This window comes from Furipterus horrens, unplaced genomic scaffold (genome assembly GCF_987537825.1).
Source record: "Furipterus horrens unplaced genomic scaffold, mFurHor1.1.pri manual_scaffold_4, whole genome shotgun sequence".
Classification (NCBI taxonomy): Eukaryota; Metazoa; Chordata; class Mammalia; order Chiroptera; family Furipteridae; genus Furipterus; species Furipterus horrens.
In genome coordinates, this window is record NW_028327174.1 from 70,664,813 (window position 1) to 70,684,703 (window position 19,891).

Here is a 19,891-nt window from a genome sequence, read left to right on the forward strand (position 1 = left end):
TATAACAAAAATAAACAAATAAAGTTTAGAAGATATTTTCTAACTTTTCCATTTTTGAAAACAGTTGTGACTGTTAGAACTGATGGGGAAAATTTAAGTAAATCTTTCTGTTTCAACATTGAAATGTACTGATTCAATGATTAGTACTGTGTAACATTGACATAATCATATATTTTGACAAAAAAAATATCTCCTATCAATATGTCAAATGCCTGTCTTAAAAAATTTGTTTGTTAAAGAAAAGGTATTCATTTACTGCAAATAGATTCTCCATATTGTATTCAAAGTTTTTTTGTTGTTTTTTAAAAATAATTGTTGTCATAGCATAAGGTTGCATGAATGCATAGGTTGATAGGGCAACAAATGCATGGTGGAATTAACAGACACATACAAATATAATAAGTCTAAGATAACCCAGGTAGCTTTACCCATTATATATAATAAGCACTTACTGACATGCTATTTAAGAATTGGCACAAAAATTAGAAAGTATATAAAAGATTTGACAATCTATATTTCAAAACATGCTAAGAGGTACATGTGAGTAATGATGTGGTATTTCTTCAAATATATTTTGGAGATTAGCATATATTTTCTAATGTTACACAATATGAAGATCTATATATTTTTGATGCTTAGGGCACTTAGATTTCTTAATGTGACCCTGTTCATTATGTAGAAAATGAGCCATGTATAGATTTGTGCCTGACTGACCATGAGCAATTAAAGAACCTACCTCAGGCCCCTCAAAATTATTAGGGCTATTAAGTGTGAAATAGGATATAAATAATCAATGATCCTCTACCAAAGTCATTTCAGGACCTTCAAAGAAGTTCTGGGTTAGATTGGTTCTAGAAAGGATATCTAAGAAACTAAGATCAAGTGCAAGAGAAGGCAGTGCAAGGTACAAAAGGATGGAAGTTCTTTACACTACTGGTCTATCCCATGTGAGTTCTGCAAAACAGGATTCTTGTCATTCTTGACCTCACCTTTTCAGTAGAAAGAGAAATTCAAGACTTTAGATGCATAAGCAGAACATTCTATGATTATGAGGGACTGAAAAAAAACAGTGTAGTGCCCATACACCTGATTTTTGTTGAAAAAAATGCATAATGATAATTAATTTTTCAACTTTGTCTACCAGGTGACAGAGATAAATGTTACTTAACTGCACTCATTAGTATAAATTTTTGAAACCATTCTGTTCATCAGTTATGTTCACTGCAATTATTCTAAATACACACATTATATTTGCATACACTAGCATATTAATAATTTAATGAAGATTATGAATTATGAATAAATATGGGTGTGATTTAGATGTTATCTGAATAGATGTAGTTTATTTTGGACTACTTTTGTTGAGTTGATAATATGTTAAGCTACAATAAAAATAATTTTAAATCTAATGAAATCCTTGATCAAATGGCCTGTGTATTTGAAACCATTAAGAGGAAGTTAACTAATTTGTTAATGACTACTAAGCTTACATGAGTAAGAGATATTAATAATCTACAAAGAAAAGAAAATTGATTTATTTAGTATTTGGCTTTCTTCATACACTTAATTATTTGTTTTGAGTTTTCAATATAATCAACTTATTATACTTTGCTTCCTTGCAATAATACTTTCGTTGTTAGAACAAGGGTTTTTAGGTTTGTATAACATATTTTTCAAGTAACTTTCACACATTATTTTACATCTTCCTCACAATATCCATATGTAATAGCTAGAGTGGAGTTTATTTTCTAATGTATTTACTTATAATGAAAATGTGGCTTAGTCAACTTGACCAAAATGCTATGGCTATCTATTAAAACATTTAGAATCTATTGCAGTCCTTTTTCTTCAAAATCATGGGCTTTTCCCCCGACACCATTTTTATATCTAACAGTCTTAAGCAAATATTTAGCATTAAGTTATTGATGTATGGTAAATTCATAGAAATGAGATTGCTGGATATAAGCAGTACCTTTCAAGTGTTAATATATGGGGCCAAAATGACCCTTCCCGAATGTTTATCAACTTATGGACCTAGTAGCATTGTTACTACTTTATGTAACTCTTTGTTGCAAAGGAATTAGATAAATTTAGTATCTTTTTAATGTAACATGTAATTTCAATTTTATACTATAAATCATCTGAACTTGCAAAATATTAATATTCTAGATTCTGTACCTTTGGAAAAAAAATAAGCTTCACAATGTAAAACAAAAGCTACAGACCTAAATTTTTCCTGAATAAACAACTTACACACTACCTCAAACTAAATGTGGGAGAATATTCCTGACAACTAGACAACAGCAAGTGAATACAAAGGGTTCATACTAACCTTTTACACATTTTAGGAGCTTATTCCCTATTTGATTAGAAATGTAAGTTCTTTTATATATGAACATGGTTTGAAAAATAATGACTTTCATTTCCCATATACTACTAAAATTATAACAGTATAAGCCATGAAGATATGATAACTCAAACCATAATGAATTTGGATATGGCTAAAATACTGCCTGTCATTTCTTTTTCTGAAAGTGTATGACATTATACAAATGTGAAGGCATTTCACTCTTAGCCTCTCATTTTTTCCTTTGAGCGTTTTAGTTAAAGAATAAAGGCAAGCTGAACTTTAATTATTTCCAAGTTTAAGGTTGTGAATTTTAATATATTACAGACTACTATGATTGTACACCACTTTTAATTTGAAAAGTAAAAATTTTTTTCTTAATAAATCATGGTCAAAATATGACAATAAAATATAAGGCTCTCATAAATAAACTGTGATAAATCATGTTTCAACAATGAACAAGACAAACAGTGTCAACCTCTCCTTTTACTAGCAATGTATACAGCATTCATTTCATGAGAAAAATAATTACCTCAGTGACATTAAGGGCATATTTTAATATTATTTCAGGTCCTACTATGGGTTTTTTCCAGCTGTGTTGCATTTGTGGCATTTTATCTATTCACTGAAATGGAATGTACTTTAGATGGCATGCAATGCACATTTTGTTTTATATTCCTCTTCAGAATTTTGCCCTTTACATATGTAAAGAATAGAGGTGGTAATGGCTTCCTGTTTAAGCTAACTCCTAGATTAGTTTTCAATTAAATTTTCTCTTTTGCTTCTTCTATTTGATTCATTTTCTTTTATTTGCTCCACAAGGCAAGAATATTATCTGCCCTGCATATATTTGTAGTAATTTCCCTAGAATGAGACTTTTAAAATATTTTTTAAGTTATAAAATTAGTCCTTTAAGGAAAATCCAGAGTTATCATTTCAACTTCATGATTTATTCATTTTCTGAAAAAAGTAATTAAAAGAGATCACTGTCCCTACATAAGTAGCCAGATGACTTTCAGCTCTTTATCTTAGAAATGTTTTAAAGTTTAGCTTTATAAGCATATTGTATGCATTTAGTGTTATTAGCATACTGTAAGCATGCCTGGTACTTGTCCATCCAGTTTTTATCATACTTTACCAGTGTTCTGCAAACTGGTGCTCAGACTATACATATTGCAAGAACCAAAATGGGCTCTGCCAGACTATGACTTGCTCATCATTTTCCACTGGACTGAGTTGGCCTTGCCTGATCACACTATACAGATTCTTATTTCCTTCTTCTTCATTTGGTATGGAATACTGACATTGGCAAAAATAATGTAAAACTCAGAGTATACAACACAACAAGAATATTTTTAGTAAATTGTTGACTGAATATTACTAGTTCACAGGATTAGTTATTACATAAGAAAACCTAAAATTTTAAAATTTTATAGCTTGTATATAAAAAATATTAACAGCAATTTCTTTACAGTTCAAAACCATTTTAAATTTCCTTGACATTGCCAATGAGTTATAAATATCAGATAAATTTTCTTAACTATTAATAATAATTTATTTTTATTTCTTTTCATATTGGAGGAAATATGTATTGGGGACATTCAATATTAAAATATTAAGGATATTATATATTACTTAAGGAGCACGGTAGTTCAAAAAAAGAATTATTTCAAAATTCTCTAAAACCATGAACAGAAAATAATTATATTAAACACTGGTAGCTCATCAAGGTGGGGGGGGGGGTGAAACCTTTGGATCAAGTCGAGGGCCAGATCTGAGATTCTGTCTATTGGCTACAGATGATTAAAAGTTTTAGTATACTTTATTCTATGGAATACAGGGAATGGCATTTTTAAATGATCTTTCAGAGATTATTTATAATGATATTAAATAAGCATGCTTTGGGTAGCTTCTCTGATACAATCTCCTCTACTTTTTGGTTGCTATTACACTTATTTTCATATAATTGTTTTTTTAAATTTAATCTTTATTGTATTTTTCATTACCATTTAGTTCCTTTGTACCCTCCTCTCCCCAGAAATCCCTACACTATTGTCCATGTTCATGAGGTTTGTTTTTCCTTTTTGCTCAATCCCTCCACTCCCTCACCTGACCCCCACTAGCTGTCAGCTTGCTCTCCATCTGTGAGTCTGTCCCCCTTTCCTTGTTAGTTCAGTTTGTTCATTAGATTCTGCATATGTGTGAAATCATATGGTATTTGTCTTTCTCTGACTAGCTTATTTCACTTAGCATAATGTACCGTGGTAGAAGAAAAGCTAACTTCTTTCTATAAGGAATGATACTACAAAATTGTTAACAGATGAAGATCTAATCAAAGATAATGCACCTAATGGTTCTAGAAGAAAAATATAATATACACAAGCGTAAAACATTTAACTAAAATAAATGTTATTTTTCTGGGTTTGATCATTTTTGTGGTGACTAAGATGTCATTAACATTCCTCTTAGCTTGACTAAACTCTAGGCAGTTTTAGAGCACTTACTTTAGAAAGGGAGCCCCCTGGTGGCAGGGAATGAGGGAGCGTGAGCGGTCCCCTGACCTCACTTTTCTTAGCACATTTACTTTAGAAATGTTTCAGTTGTAAATTCTCTCTTTTTCTCTTTGAACATAAATCTTCGACATCTAAGAATGACTTTCTCAAGGAGAAATTAGAAGCAGTCCTTTGAAATATAAAAATCAAGAAAAATAAGATGCTGTCTCCCTGACTCTGTGAGAGGACAGATACCTGATTTCCATAAGCAACTATTAGCCAATACTTTGGCCTATCACATTGACCTACTTCTCCCCTAATGTCCTTGAGTACTTCGTCACTAACTCACCCCAGAGTTTAAATATTCTCCTGCCATTTTTTTCAGCAGAGCTGAGTTCTATCTTTTCCCATGACAATACTCTTGAATAAAGTATTCCTTGTTGTTCTTAATATGTCTAATGGAATTCTTTAACAGTGGTATTTGTCAGTTGTTCAAAAGCTGTATAATTTGTTGCAATTTTATTCTCTTCCTAAAGAAACATTCACATTTATACCTTTTTTTTTTCTGAAGAATTCCTCTCCTTGTTTCATAAGCTCCAGACTTTATAAAACTGGATTCATTTTTTTCTCTTGTTCTTTTCTCTACTACCAAGTATCCAAATATATATGCTGTTTAAGCTCATCTCCATCCCTTTATTCAGCATGCACTCAGGGCCTGAGAAATCCTTCCTTCATATATGCACTCAGAAAGTACAACCAATATACCAAGAACTAAATCTATCAACTTTTTTGTAAAACTTTCCTTGATCCTTAAATTGAAATTGGTCTTCTCTATGTTTCTATAGTGCTGCTTCTGATTTTGTAATAAAATTAATTACAATCTGCCAACTAATACTTATCTGTATGTTTCCACATCCTGTTACAGAAGAGACCGTAAATTTTTAGATTTCAGAGCACCTATGTTATCAGTCTTTGTAACACCATCATTCCCTAAAACAGTAGATACAAGAATGAATATTGAATTAAATTGCTATACAATGGTTTTCTTAGATTTAATTTGAAACTTGATTCTCATAAAAGAAATATTGGAAATCTCCCAGGATAATAAATTACTTAGAGTGGGAAAGTAATAATTAAAAAAAGAATATTCATGAAATCCTGTCATGTATCTCAGGAAGATAACCTCTTTTGATGGGTCAAATTGAACTCAAATGATTCCTCTTCTTTTGAAGCTTTCCCTGACATTTTATAGGCAGACTTAATCTTATTTATCTCTTGACATGCTAAATATTCCCCTGTCTGATTTCTCTACTAAACCAGAATTACTTGAGATCTCTTTATACTCATTGCTTGGCATAGGTCTTTTCATTTAATGAGGTGCTAGGTCAATACTTATTAAAATGAAGGAAAGAAGGAAGGGATGAAAGGCAGAAGGGAGGGAAACTGGAAAAAGGGTAAGAGAGAGACATTATTTAATAATAGTCAGGTATGCCTCCTGTTTGATCTCAAAGCCATGGTTTCTTTTTAGGTTGCAGTATCTCCCATACAAGACCAAGAGCCAGCTGCAGAGAATACCCAATTCTGCTGACAATTAAGATTTTTAAAAGTGAATGCAAGCACTCATAAAGACTATGAATCATCTCCCTTTTTCCATGTAAATTATATGGCAATCAACATCAGTGGGATTAACAAAGGATGTATAAAGATGTTACTTAAAAAATCCAAAAAAGCTGCCTCTCTCACACCCCTCCATACACATATACTACTCAACGAGTTTGAATTTAAAACTCGGATACTTGTCTATAGCCACTCACATGTGAGTTTGGCAAATGTCTATTTTTCTGTTATGCATCTATGTTTTCCTTTTTTGTGGCATAGTTTATTTTAATATAAATTTTCATTAAAATGAATAAACATGTACATTGTGAAATTTATAACATACATATGAACAAAAAGAAAACTAAGATTACTCAAAACAGTTCAACCCAGAAGACTCTATTAGGGTTCTGTTACAATGACTAGATTAAAGGGCCGGCAATAGAGACAGAGAAATGAATAGACTTGTGATACATATGAATATGTATTTTTTTGTATACTGATAGGTGTATTATGGTAGATTAGAAATGAAAGGTAGGACAAGAATCAAGGATAGATCTTATATTCTTGGCACCAGTAACTGAGTTTACAGTGGTAATTAATGTTTAGCAGGAGGACAAGTTTGTGTATGTATCAAAGATTCTTTTCTGTGTGTTGAAGGAAGGTATCTTATATTTAAAGTGCTTATTATATATATATACTCAAGTCTAGATGATGTCAATTAAGCAGTTGGGTGTATGAATTGATAGTAAAGGTAAAAGAATCAGATCTGATCATTTAAAATTGATGGGAGGTAACTTAAAATAATGCTTTGGTTTTGAAGTTGCTCAATTATGAGAATTTGGTTTCTTTAAAAAATAAGGGGAAAGTATCATCATTGTTTCTTTTTTATAGTATATATTGTTCATATTACAATCATCCTTATTAAATAGTTCTGAAAAATTTTTAAATGTTACTTTTTAATGCCAATGCCCTCATTACGGCTTTTCTGAAAAATCTACTTATAAATTGAAAATAAAGTAGATGCATATTCAAGATACTCATGTGCAGTTGATTTGTCAAAAGACTTACTTTTTTGACTTATTTTCCTCTTTATTTTTAAAAGCACATTTTATGTTTATGGGATAACTAGCCTTTAATTGGTTATATATATTGTTTTATGTGAGAAAACAGGTATCACATTAAATTGTACTGAGCCACTGAGCTGTTTGATATTACATAGTCCTGTTAGCTTAATCTACAAGGATTTACCACTACTTGTGGGCCAGATACTCAGCTAGATGCCTTTGGGTGTTAAAAAATAACTACTCTTAAATTACACTAGATAAACTATATCACTAGTTTACTAGAGCAGGAGATAGGGACAAATGTATTTTTCTAAAGAGATAAATTCCATAGGAGAGTACAGTTAAGTTCTATAAGATGTCTGAAGAGGAAGGGTAAATTTGAATAAACTGCTCATTGAGAATAATAGGGAAATTATTGGCTTGGGTAGGGCATCAGATCCACATATTAGTATATTGATTGCACATCTTATAGTAGACTAAGCCTCATAAAACTATCAGAATTATCATACTTCAGAGTGACCATTATTGCAAATTGTTGAGACATTTGTACAAAAAGCATTTTTCTCTTTTTGAAATCATGACTGCTTCTAATCTTGGATTATTTGATGATGTCATACATAGCCCAGTCTCTGTGAAATTTGAACTGATTACTGAGGAAAAAAGAATCCATGGGGAGAGCATGCATAGCAAACTGAAGAAACAGCCTGCTGATTACACTGAAGGAAACTTCTACTTACATGCAAATATCTTTGTAATCAGCAGTGATAGGAAAGGAAATGTATGAGAATCTAAAGCATTCTGATTTTCAAGTGTTCCATCTTTTCCCAAGCCCTGACCTCAGAAAATGCTTCTTTGAATGAACAACAAAGCCTGTCTCACTTACCGAAGTTTTAGGCATATTTTACTAAAAACAAAGCCTATTAATGAGTCTTATCTCTTCTCGTTTTTTTCCCAGTGTAGTCTCTTCACTTTGGGTTATCATTAGCTGAATTTATTCTCTAGTCAGTATTTTAGTCTTAGTACAGTAGTTTTCTAGAAATGATAGTTGAAACCTTTTTTTTGGTTTGTTTTTGTTTTGTTCTTTTTAGAGGTAGATGATACTAGCTGCTTAGGTTATTCTAAAACTCAAAAAACTAGAGAAGTAAACCTGGCAATAATTTCTTCTGTATGACACACAAAGCATAAACAATAAAAGAGAAGATTCATTATGGAACTTAAACAACATTAAAATGTGTGCTTCAAAAGAAAGTGAAAAGACAACTCAGAGACAGAGGGAATATATTTGCAAATACATGTCTGACAAAGGATCATATTAGTCTCAGTTCTCCAGAGAAGCAGAACCAAGGAGATATGTATATACACACATACAGACAGATTTATTTTAAGAAATTGACTCATGTGTTTGTGGCATTTGGGTAACTTCAAAATCTGCAGGGTAGGCTTGTAGGCTGGAGACCCATACGTGAGTTGCAATCTGCTAACAGAATCCTTCTTGTCAAGAGAGGTCAGTCTGTTCTAATGTGGTCTTCATTTGACTGAATGAGGTCTATCCACATTATAAAGAGCAATCTGCTTTACACAAAGTCAACCAATTTAAATGTTAACACCATCCAATAAAACACCTTCACAGGAACACCTACAATAATATTTAACCAAATCTGGGTGTAGTGACCTATTCTAGTTGATACAAAATTAACTATCACAGGAAGTTATATCCAGAATATATAAAGAACTATTACAAATCAATAATAAGAAAAAAAGTAACCCAATTAAAAAATGGGCAAAGAGAGAGTTCTGATCAAAATGGCAGAGTAGGTAAACATGGTACTTGTATTCTCCTACATCCACAGCAAAATTACAAATAAACTACAGAGCAACTGTCATTCAGGACCACCTGAAATCTAGCTGAACAAAACTCCTACAACAGAGGATTAAAAGAAGCCACTTCAAGACTAGTATGAGGGGCAGAGACATGGAATGTCCTGGTCCTGCACCCATGGTAGTTAAAAATATGGAGGAATGTCTTGGTTTGCAGAGGAGATTCCTGAGGAGCAAGGGGGTCCCAGTCCCACACCAGGCCACCAGCCGAGGGTTCCAGTGCTGGAAAAAGAAGGTTCCACAATTTCAGCTGTGAAAACCATTAAGGACTGTAGTTGGGTGAGACAGAGGGCTTCTGGAGTCCCAGGCAGGTCTACTTAAAGGGTCAGCACAAAGACTTACTCGGACTCACTCTCTCTGAATTCCAGCACTGGCTCAGCAGCTCTAAAGGTACCAGGGACATAAGAGGAGAAACTAAATTGTCTGTCTTCGGGATAAGATCTGGAGGGTCAGCTTACTCCCAGACAAAAGTGCTGGCAGAACCCATTGTTCCTTTGAGGAGATTGCCCCTTTCAGACCCTATCTGAGTCTCCATCAACCTGGAAAACACTATTTGGCCCACCCTGATGATTCTCTGAGACCCTACCCCACCTATTTTGTGGGCCCACCCAAGTCACTTCCATGGCTTTTCCATAAAAACAGCTGGCCTTAGCTCATACTACAAACTTCCCTAAAGTCTTTCAAAGGTTAAAAAACCTCAAACAAGTAACTGCATCGGGTTATTGCATGCTCTGTACCTTAATTAGTAGCTCCAGGCCTGACACCTGGGGCAGCCAGCCTAGATTCAGAGCTTGGCCACTCTTGGGCACCTCCAAGTCCAGCACAAATAGCAACCATCATCGGGTGGCTGTGTAGCTCATACTGGTGGCCCCAGGCAGAACATAGGTAGCACCTGACTTTAGCCTGCATCTGTCAGGGGGCATGAGAGCCAGCACACCAGATTGCTAGCTTGAGACCACACCAGAACACCAATGAACCACTTCCACAAATGACACATTCAAAGGCTGAACTCATTAGGTCCCAGAGCCCCACTAAAGAAAGCCCTGCTCCTTGGGGTCAGTACCTGCACAGCAATTACTCCACAATAGTCACAGCCAGTCCTCACAGCCCATCAGCCTGGGGGTAAATGCCTCCCATAGATGTGCCAACAGCAATCAAGTCTCAACTACTACATGAGGGTGCACATAACACATACAAAGTGGGTGCACCTGGAGCTCCTAGCTTGGGCAATTGAGGAGGCTATGACACTGGCCCTATAAGACATCTACCACATAAGGCCACTCTATAAAGACCAGGAACCATATCAGCTCTATCTAACACATAAAAACTGAGGGAGGGAACAAAAATGAGGAAACAGCTCTGGCTGGTGTGGTTCAGTGGATTGAGTGCTGGCTTGTGAACAAAAGGGTCACTGGTTTGATTCCCAACCAGGGCACATGCCTGGGATGTGGGCCAGGTCCCCAGCTGGGGGTATGTGAGAGGCAATGACACATTGATGTTTCTCTCCTTCTCTTTCTCCCTTCCTTCCCCTGTCTCTAAAAATAAATAAACTATTTTTTAAAATGAGGGGACAAAGAATCATGCCCCAAAATGCATGAATAAAACAAAACTCCAGAAAAGGAAATAAACAAAATGAAGACAAGCAAATTATCAGATGTAGAGTTTAAAACACAAGTTATAAGAATGCTAAATGAACTTAGGGTATGAGTAGATGAACTAAGTGAGAATTTCAACAGGCAGAAAACAAAACAGGACCAGTCACAAATGGAGAGTACAATAATTCAAGTGAAGAACAAAATACAGGGAATCTACAGTGGAGTAGATGATGTTTAGGCTCAAACTACCAATTCGGAAAATAAGACAGCAGAAAACACCCAAACATAACAAAAAAAAAAAAGGAAAAGGAATCCAAAAAAACTGAGGACAGTTTAAGGAGCCTCTGCACCAACATCAAGTGTATCAACATTCTCATGGGAGTGCCAGAAAGAGAAGATAGAAAGAAGGAATTAAAAATCTATTTGAAAAATAATGACAGTTTCTTTACCTGGTGAAGGAAATGGGTAAAACAGTCCAGGAAGCACTGAGTCCTAAGCAAAAGGAATGACCCCAAAGAGGCCCATACCAAGACACATGATAATTAAAATGCCAGATTAAAGACAATGAATATTAAAAATACCAAGAGAATAGCTGTTACCTACAAGGGAGCTTCTATAAGACTGTTAACTGATTTCTCAACAGAATTTTATCAGTTCAGAAGGAATTGGTACAAAGGTTTCAAAGTGATAAAAAGCAAGGACTGGCAACCAAGATTAGTATACCCATCATTTACAATTGAAGGGCAAATAAAAGGCTTCCTAGACAAAAAAAGAAAAAAAAAGCTAAAGGTGTTTATTTTCACTAAACTGGTATTACAATAAATGTTAACATGTATTATTTAAGAAGAAAAATGGGAAAAATATGAATTAAAAAATGGTGAATCACTTATTTTAAATGCAAATGGATTAAATGTCCTAATCATACGGTATAGGTTAGTTGAATGGCTAGAGAAACAAGACCCTAACATATATTGTCTATAAGAGATTCAGTTCAGTTAAAAGACACAGGTAAACTGAAAGTAAGGGAATGGTAAAAGATATTTCATGAAAATTCAAACAACAACAAAAAGCTGGGGTCACAATACTTATGCCAGACAATATAAAATTTAAAACAAAGATTATAACAAGAGATAGAGAAGGATCCAGCAATTCTACTCCTGGATATTTATCTGAGAGAAATCTAAAACACTAAATCAAAGAAACATGCACCCATATGTTTATTGCAGTATTACATATAGTAGCCAAGGTATGAAAGAAACTTACATGTCCATCAATAGATGAGTGGATCAAAAAGAGTTGTGCATATACACAATGGAATATGACCGAGCCATAAAAAAAGAATGAAATCTTGCCATCTACAACAACATGGATGGACCTAGAGGGTATTGTGTTAAGTGAAATAAGTCAGAGAAGGACAAATGCCATATGATTTCACTTATATATGGAATCTAAAAATCACAACAAACAAGCAAAACAGAAACAGACCCATAGATGCAGAGAACATTTGATGGTTGCCAGATGGGAGGGCATTTAGGGTGATGAGCAAAAAAGATGAAGGAATTAAGAAGTACAAATTGGTAGTTACAGAAAGGTCATAGGGATGCAAAGTACAGCATAGCAAATACAGTCAATAATATTGTAATAAGTCCATATAATGTCAGATGGATACTAGATTTATTGATGTGGTCACTTTGTAAGTTATATAAACCTCTAATTACTGGTTTGTACACCTGAAACTAATATAATGTATGTCAACTGTAATAGAAAAAATAAAGATTATTTTTCAAAATGGACAAAGAATATAAATATACATTTCTCTAAAGAAGCTCTATGAATAAATAATAAATACATGAAAAATGATCAACATGATTAATCTTTACAGAAAAGTATATCAAAATTATGAGGTATCACACATACTAGACTGGCTAAAATGAAAAAGACAATAACAAGTTTTGGAGACAATATAGATAGATTGCAACCTTCACATATTGAAGGTGGAAATGCAAAACAGTGCAGCTACCATGGAAAACGGTTTGGCAGGTCTTCAAAATATTATACATGAACTTACCAATGATCCAGAAATATCACTCCTACATACCTAAAGGAAATAAAAACATAAGTCCAAACAAAATTTTGTACACTAAAGTTCTCAGCAGACTTGTTCATAATAACCAAAAGCAGGAAAAATACTATTCATACCTGTCAACTAATGTATAGATAAACACAATATAGCATATCTACACATGGAATATTATATAGCAATAAAAAATGAAGTATTGTCACTTGTTGCAACATGGATTAACCTATAATGTGTTACAATAAGTGAAAAAATCCAGTCACAAGATATTTTATGATATTATTTATACAAAATGCCCAGAATAGGCAATCTATGACAAGAGAAAGAACATTAATGGTTGCAAGTTACTATGGGGAGAAAAATGGAGAGGGTCAGGTAATGGTTTAGGGTCTCTTTTTGCACTGGTGAAAATGTTCTGAACTTAACTTTTAGTGCTTATTGCATATTTTGGTAAATATACAACAAAACATTAAATCATATAATTCAAATAAGTGAATTTGAGTGTATGCAAATTTTATCTCAATAAAACTGTTAAAATAAGACAGAGATGTCACTTGTATTTTTATTCTTATTTTTTAAATAAGCGTACAGTGGAATTTTCCAGAGACTACATAACATGTGATAGTACCATAGATCAGAGATTTTTCAACCAGTGTGCCACAAGAATTTTTAAAACATGCAATACCTGATTATTTAGTCAGGGGCACTGACCTCTTTTCATTTAGGTTGTCAAATAAAAAAATGAAAACAGCCAACACAACAATAGCCATCTCGTGTGAATGAATCAAAAGTATACCTATATTTTTTTGGTCAGGTCAGCAAAATATATAATAGATATTTTGGTGTGCTGCAGAGTTTCAGTAGTTAGCTTATGTGAACCATGAGATGAAAAATATTAGAAAGCACTGCCATAGATTAATACAGAAGCAGGTATAAGGATATATAAGAATTCTGATGACTTCTACTAATCCATATATTACACAGATTTCCAAAAATATATAATGATTAAAAAATGTAAAACAATTATCTTAAAAAGTAAGTTTATGTTTCATAAAAATGTGTTGTGTTAACATATAAGCTTTTTTATTATGTTTAAATTAATTAATAAATATATATGTTTAAATGTTCTGAAATTTTTTATGATTATAGTGAATATCTAAAAATCTAACCCCATAATCAAAAGCTCTTTGGGGTCTTTGATTATATTTAAGACTATAAAGGGAGCCCTGGCGGGGGGGGGGGGGGATTTGGAACTGCTGAGTTAGGGTAATGAGCAAAGAAATATATGGTTAAGATAGTGCAAGAGAGTGTCAGCTATTTCATATGTTGTGACTGGAAGATGAATATAAATTGTTTTGCAGAAAAACCCTCTTTTTCCCATATATTTTGATGTATAAGGATTGTAATGAAATTTTTGATGATTATGGAAAGATGAAAGTATGGAAAAATATTTTAGTTTGTTTTGTTTTGACTTAGTAAATTATCATAAAGACTACTGAGAAGAGATTGCCATTTTGCAGACATTTTTGCTTCTGCAAAAGCTCTCCATGAAGTAATTAATGGTAATGAAGCACTTTGAAAATAAATATGATAGTTATCTTTTTTGATCAAAGGTAGCTATACTTATAAGCATACCAAAGAGCATATTTAAAGGAAGGTAATTTAAACTGAGAAATATTTTGTAAGAAACTCTGAATACCAAATTTAGTCAGCAAAACATTCAAGAAAATAAATATTGAGGAATACATATGTTAGATGGAAATACAGCAAATGAATGACACATGTAATTTCTATAATTTGTCATTATATAATTCTAGGCAAATTTTAATAAAACTGATGAAATTTCAGATCAAGGCTCTATTTATTGACTTTTAGAGAGTGAGAGAGAAAAAAGGAGAGAGAGGAACATTGATTTGTTGTTCCACTTATTTATGGATTAATTGGTTGGTTCTTGTGTATGCCCTGACCACGGCTGGAACCTGCAGCCTTGGCAAGTATGGGTATGATGCTCTAACCAACTGAGCTACCCAGCCAGGGATGCCACCTAAAAAGTCTTATTTAAACTCTCTCACCATTTCCCAACCTACTAAGTGATTAAAACAATGTACATCTCATAAAGAAGGTGGGAGAATTAAATAAACACTGCAGTTTAATAAATATCACTTACCTTTTCTATGATCCACTTTCCATTATCTAGATGGAGCAATCAAGGAATAAAGAATTAACAAATTGCCTAAAACAATACAGATGCTCATAGGTGCCAGACAGGTACTAGCTCTAAACCTGTTTCAAACAATTGACCCTTGAACAAGTTTGGACTGCGTGGGTCCACTTATATGCATTTTTTTTTTTCGTTAAATACAGTCAGCCCTTCATACCTGAGGGTTTCACATTATCAGTGTCAACCAAGAGTGGATCAAACTCTATTTTTGCCTTCCCACCAGCAGTTTCCCAGCCACAAGAGTCCCAACTGCTGATAGAAAGCACTGTTTTCAACCTGTGGTTGGTTGAACCCCCAAATGCAAAGGGCCAGATGTGAAGTCAAAGTTATACATGGATTTTCAACTACATGATGGGTGCTGCTCCTGTGTTGTTCAAGGGTAAACTGTTTTGGACTTTATTTTGTTGGAGGAGGACATAGAGAGGATGTGATCACCAGTTGACCTGCAAGCTGGACCCAGGTAATTAGAGGTTCCTAACCTCCTCTCTTTTCTTTGGAATGTGTGTTCTGCCCACCATTTCAAATGCCAGGCTATTTCAAGGAGGTAGCCCTGAGGGAGTAAACGTAGCGTTTGAGACTATCTGGACTTAATTTGTAACTGAACCCAGCTAAGTTCTCTATGTAAGCTTAAGATTCTGGTGAGCAGGTTCAGAGGTCTATTCACCTTGTGGCTGGCCAAGAGAGGCTTCCAGTGTTAAGTTTAATTAGTGGCTATTAATATCATAGAAATGTTGTTATTTTTTAAAAATTCTCATATGTCCTATAAGCTAAAAACCTGGCCTTTTTTTATTGAATTACCTCAAGGCAACAAATGTCTGTAGCTTAATTGTGGCTGCTCTTTTTGATTGAAGTGATTTCTCAAATTGTGATCTGCAGAATACTTGGATTCCCTGGCACTCTTTGAAGAGGTTCATGAGGCCAAAACTATTCTCGTGGTAATACTATTATGTTGATTAAATTTTTCTTTGGGTTGACATTTGCAATGATGGTACAAAAACAATAGTAGGTAAAAAATTCTGGCTCTTTAATAGGAATCAACATAGTTGTACTAGTACTAAGAATCTTATTTTTTTACTACTATACACAAGCAGTTTTACTTTAAAATGTCCTTGTCTAAGCATCAAGAAATACTAATTTTATTAAAACTCATTCCTTGCATATGCATTTAATGTCCTGTGTTATAAAATGGGAAATGTGCAACAAACACCCTAGCAGCATATCACTCTACCATGTCTATCTTGATGAAAAACACTTGTACAGCTTTTTAAGTTGCAAGCTGACTACCTGCTTTATTTCTTGAACAGCATTTTAATAGAAAGAATGACTAACAGAGAAACTGTAGTTATTTAGAGTAAATATATGGCAGACATTTCTCTAAAGTAAGCAATGAGAGCCTTTTATTTCAATGAAAATAACCAATAGCATTTGATAAGAAATGTCTCAATCTTTGGAATATCTACACAGTTTAGTATATTGGTGATTTCTAAATAAACAAAGCATCAAGGTGCAAAACTATGCACGGGTATCCAACTTATGCAAATATAAAATGTAATGAAATAGACCATGAAAACTTTTTGATGTGATTTCACATTCCACATTGAACAAACTTAGAAAGTTGCCACGTGTTGTGACATAAAACTAATTTTGCTATAGAACAGAGGAAGACAATCTTTTTTGGTAAGTAGTATAGTTTTTATTCATGTTAATAATAGATTTAATAAGTAAATGAACTTTGCATGTAATTATTATTACATAAAAGACTATACATTATCATTTCAAACACAAAATTATGTTATGGAGAAATATAACTATTTGATTTCTAAATTAATTACCTAATTTATTTATCATATGGTATATCAATTATCATGAAACCTATAGAAACAAATATTGATCATATGTAGTACCCTTTAGTTGATTTATTGACATAACATATGTTTTGTTTTGAGAGGACATCTGATTAGAAATTATTACAACTATTTTAATATTCACATAGAACTTTGTGCAAGTTCTGCCATCCATTCCCTTTCAGGTCTTTAAAATTAATGACCTTCCAATATCAGTCAAGATGCATGTCAGATGCAGATTTCTATGCTTGATCCAAAAAATAATTCTCTTTATGAGGATACTTACTTTATGAGGACTATTTTCAACTCATCTGTCTAAGCAAAGAAAAGGTCTACTTATAAACAAATGGATTTTATTTTAGCTTATTGGGTATTTTAGTCTTGTAGTTTATCTCTATCTTTTTTAAGTTTTGATTGCCAGAAATACGTTTCCCCATAGCAGATAGGTTAAAATATATATTGGCAACCAACATTATCTTCATTTTTGAAAACAATTGATATTCTATCTTGTACTTTTATTTGCCATGTTTTGTGGGGTTTTTTTCCACATGATAGTTCTAATACATTTTTAGTTGCACGTATGTATGACTCCACTCTCATGTTATAAACAATGCAGGGACCAGTAAAGAGGAAAATTTCCATTTACACTGCACTCCAATTTCCTTCCAAAGCAATAACCTTAGCTCTTAGAATAGTATGTTATATTCAAATTTTTGCTTTTCAAAATCATAATACATTGTCCATCTCTTCTTACATGCTATTGACTTTATTCATTAGCACTCTTAGCATATTAGTCACTGTTGTTTTAAATTCCCAGTCTGATAATACCAACACCCCTGCTACTTATGGTTCTAATACTTGCTCTATTTCATCAAATTATGTTTTTGCCCTTTAGTATGCCTTATGATTTTTTCTTGATAGCTGGACATGATCTACTAGGTAAAGGGAAGTGCAACTGGACCTTTAATAATGTGAACATGATTGTTGGAGAAAGGACATTTTCTGTAGTCCTATGATTAGGTCTCAATCTTTTAAGTAGTTCCTTCTGAGGACACCCTTTTTTAAGAATAGCATGGGCTGGTGTATTTGAAAAAAATATTTGTTTTCATTCTGCCATAAGCAGGAGGGGTTTTCTCAGATATTTAAAGGGAGAATCTGGTTGATTTTCTCAAGGTAAATTTCACAAAGTTGTGGAAGCCCTTCTATAACTGGGTATTGAGTTTTTAACACTCAGACTTGAACATATTGAGCTCCTAGTAATTTGTTGATTACAGTCCAGGTTTTAACATCCTGACACTCCTTTCTACAGTGGTTTTCATTTGTTGAGTCTCTGCTCTTGTAAGTTGACTCCCTGTGTTCACCTGTGTGTCTCACCACTCTTAATTCATCAGTTGTCCTATGTCGCTTATTTCACAGATCCTAGAAAAGTTTTTGATTTCCCCATCTGCTTAGCTTTTACTTGTTAGGATACAGTTGTGGCTTCTATCTCCTTATGTGCATAAGCAGAAACCAGAAATGATGGCTTCTGATTTAATGTTTCTTAGGAGAATATGAAGAGCTAAAGTCCATATCTTATGAATTCTTCAGAAAATTGGATTTTTAAAGTATAAAAACAAAATGTATGATAAAGGGGTCTTCAATCCACCTAAAATCCCTAAGATTTATTAGGGTGGCTCTATGATTCTGAGCTTTATGAATCTTTAAACCAATGATAAATATTGCATTATTAGTAATATATTGTGGTTGGTGTAGGTATGTTACAAACTGTCCAGGCCCTGATGTATAATGAACTGTTTATTTATTTATTTTTGTTTATTTTTTACCAGATATACTGCATGTTTACAATACTCAATTAATACATCTGGCTGACTTTAATTGCATTAGCTTTGTCGCACCAGAGGTGACATAACTTTTATGTGAGATAATTAGGTTTGCTCAATTTAAACAGACACATTAATGAAGCTCAGCAAGGCTCAATTAAATCTGTTTTCAAAGCAAAATCACTATGTGAAGCATTGTGGGTAATGTGATGCAAATTTTCATATTAGAAGAGAAACTAAGGTTTCTGCAGTGCCTATTGGCACAAAGTGAATTTCTCCATTTGGAATATGAAAGCAAAAAAAGCAAGATGCTTTTGTTACAATTTCTCTTTTTTTAGTGCTTATCAAAATGTTACAGCTGATGGCCTCAGAAAATAATTTTATTTTCACATTGTCTTTTAAGTAATTTTAAAAGGTTTTATTATAACCAGAGTATCTATTACTTCGCAATTTAAATACAATTTTTCTTCCAGCAGACACCAGCTATAGTCAAACATCCATCTTCTTTTATTGCCTCCATTTCCAATAAGGGTGTTTATCAGGAAGCAAGGGAAATCACAGATAACCTTACTGAAATACTTATAATGACCGTTCTCAGTGGGTGGCCGCTTCTATTTGTCTGTATGAATTTGTTTATCTTTATATAACTTGGTGCTTAAAGAAAATACTAGTGCTCTTGAGTTAAATATGTTAATTTTACTATCACTGTCCATTATATGTTAACAATATTTGTAGCAGTAATATATTTTTATTTACTTCATAATTCTAATGTTTATTCTATTTATAGTACACTGGTTTTCAATATAATATCTTAAATTCTCATAAGTTAAAACTTAACTTTAAATTTTTGAAGTCTAATGGGTGATTTCAAATACAGCACCCATTTATGATAAAAAACTCTCAGCAAAGTGGGAATTAGAGGGAACATACATCAATGTAATAAAGGATATTTGT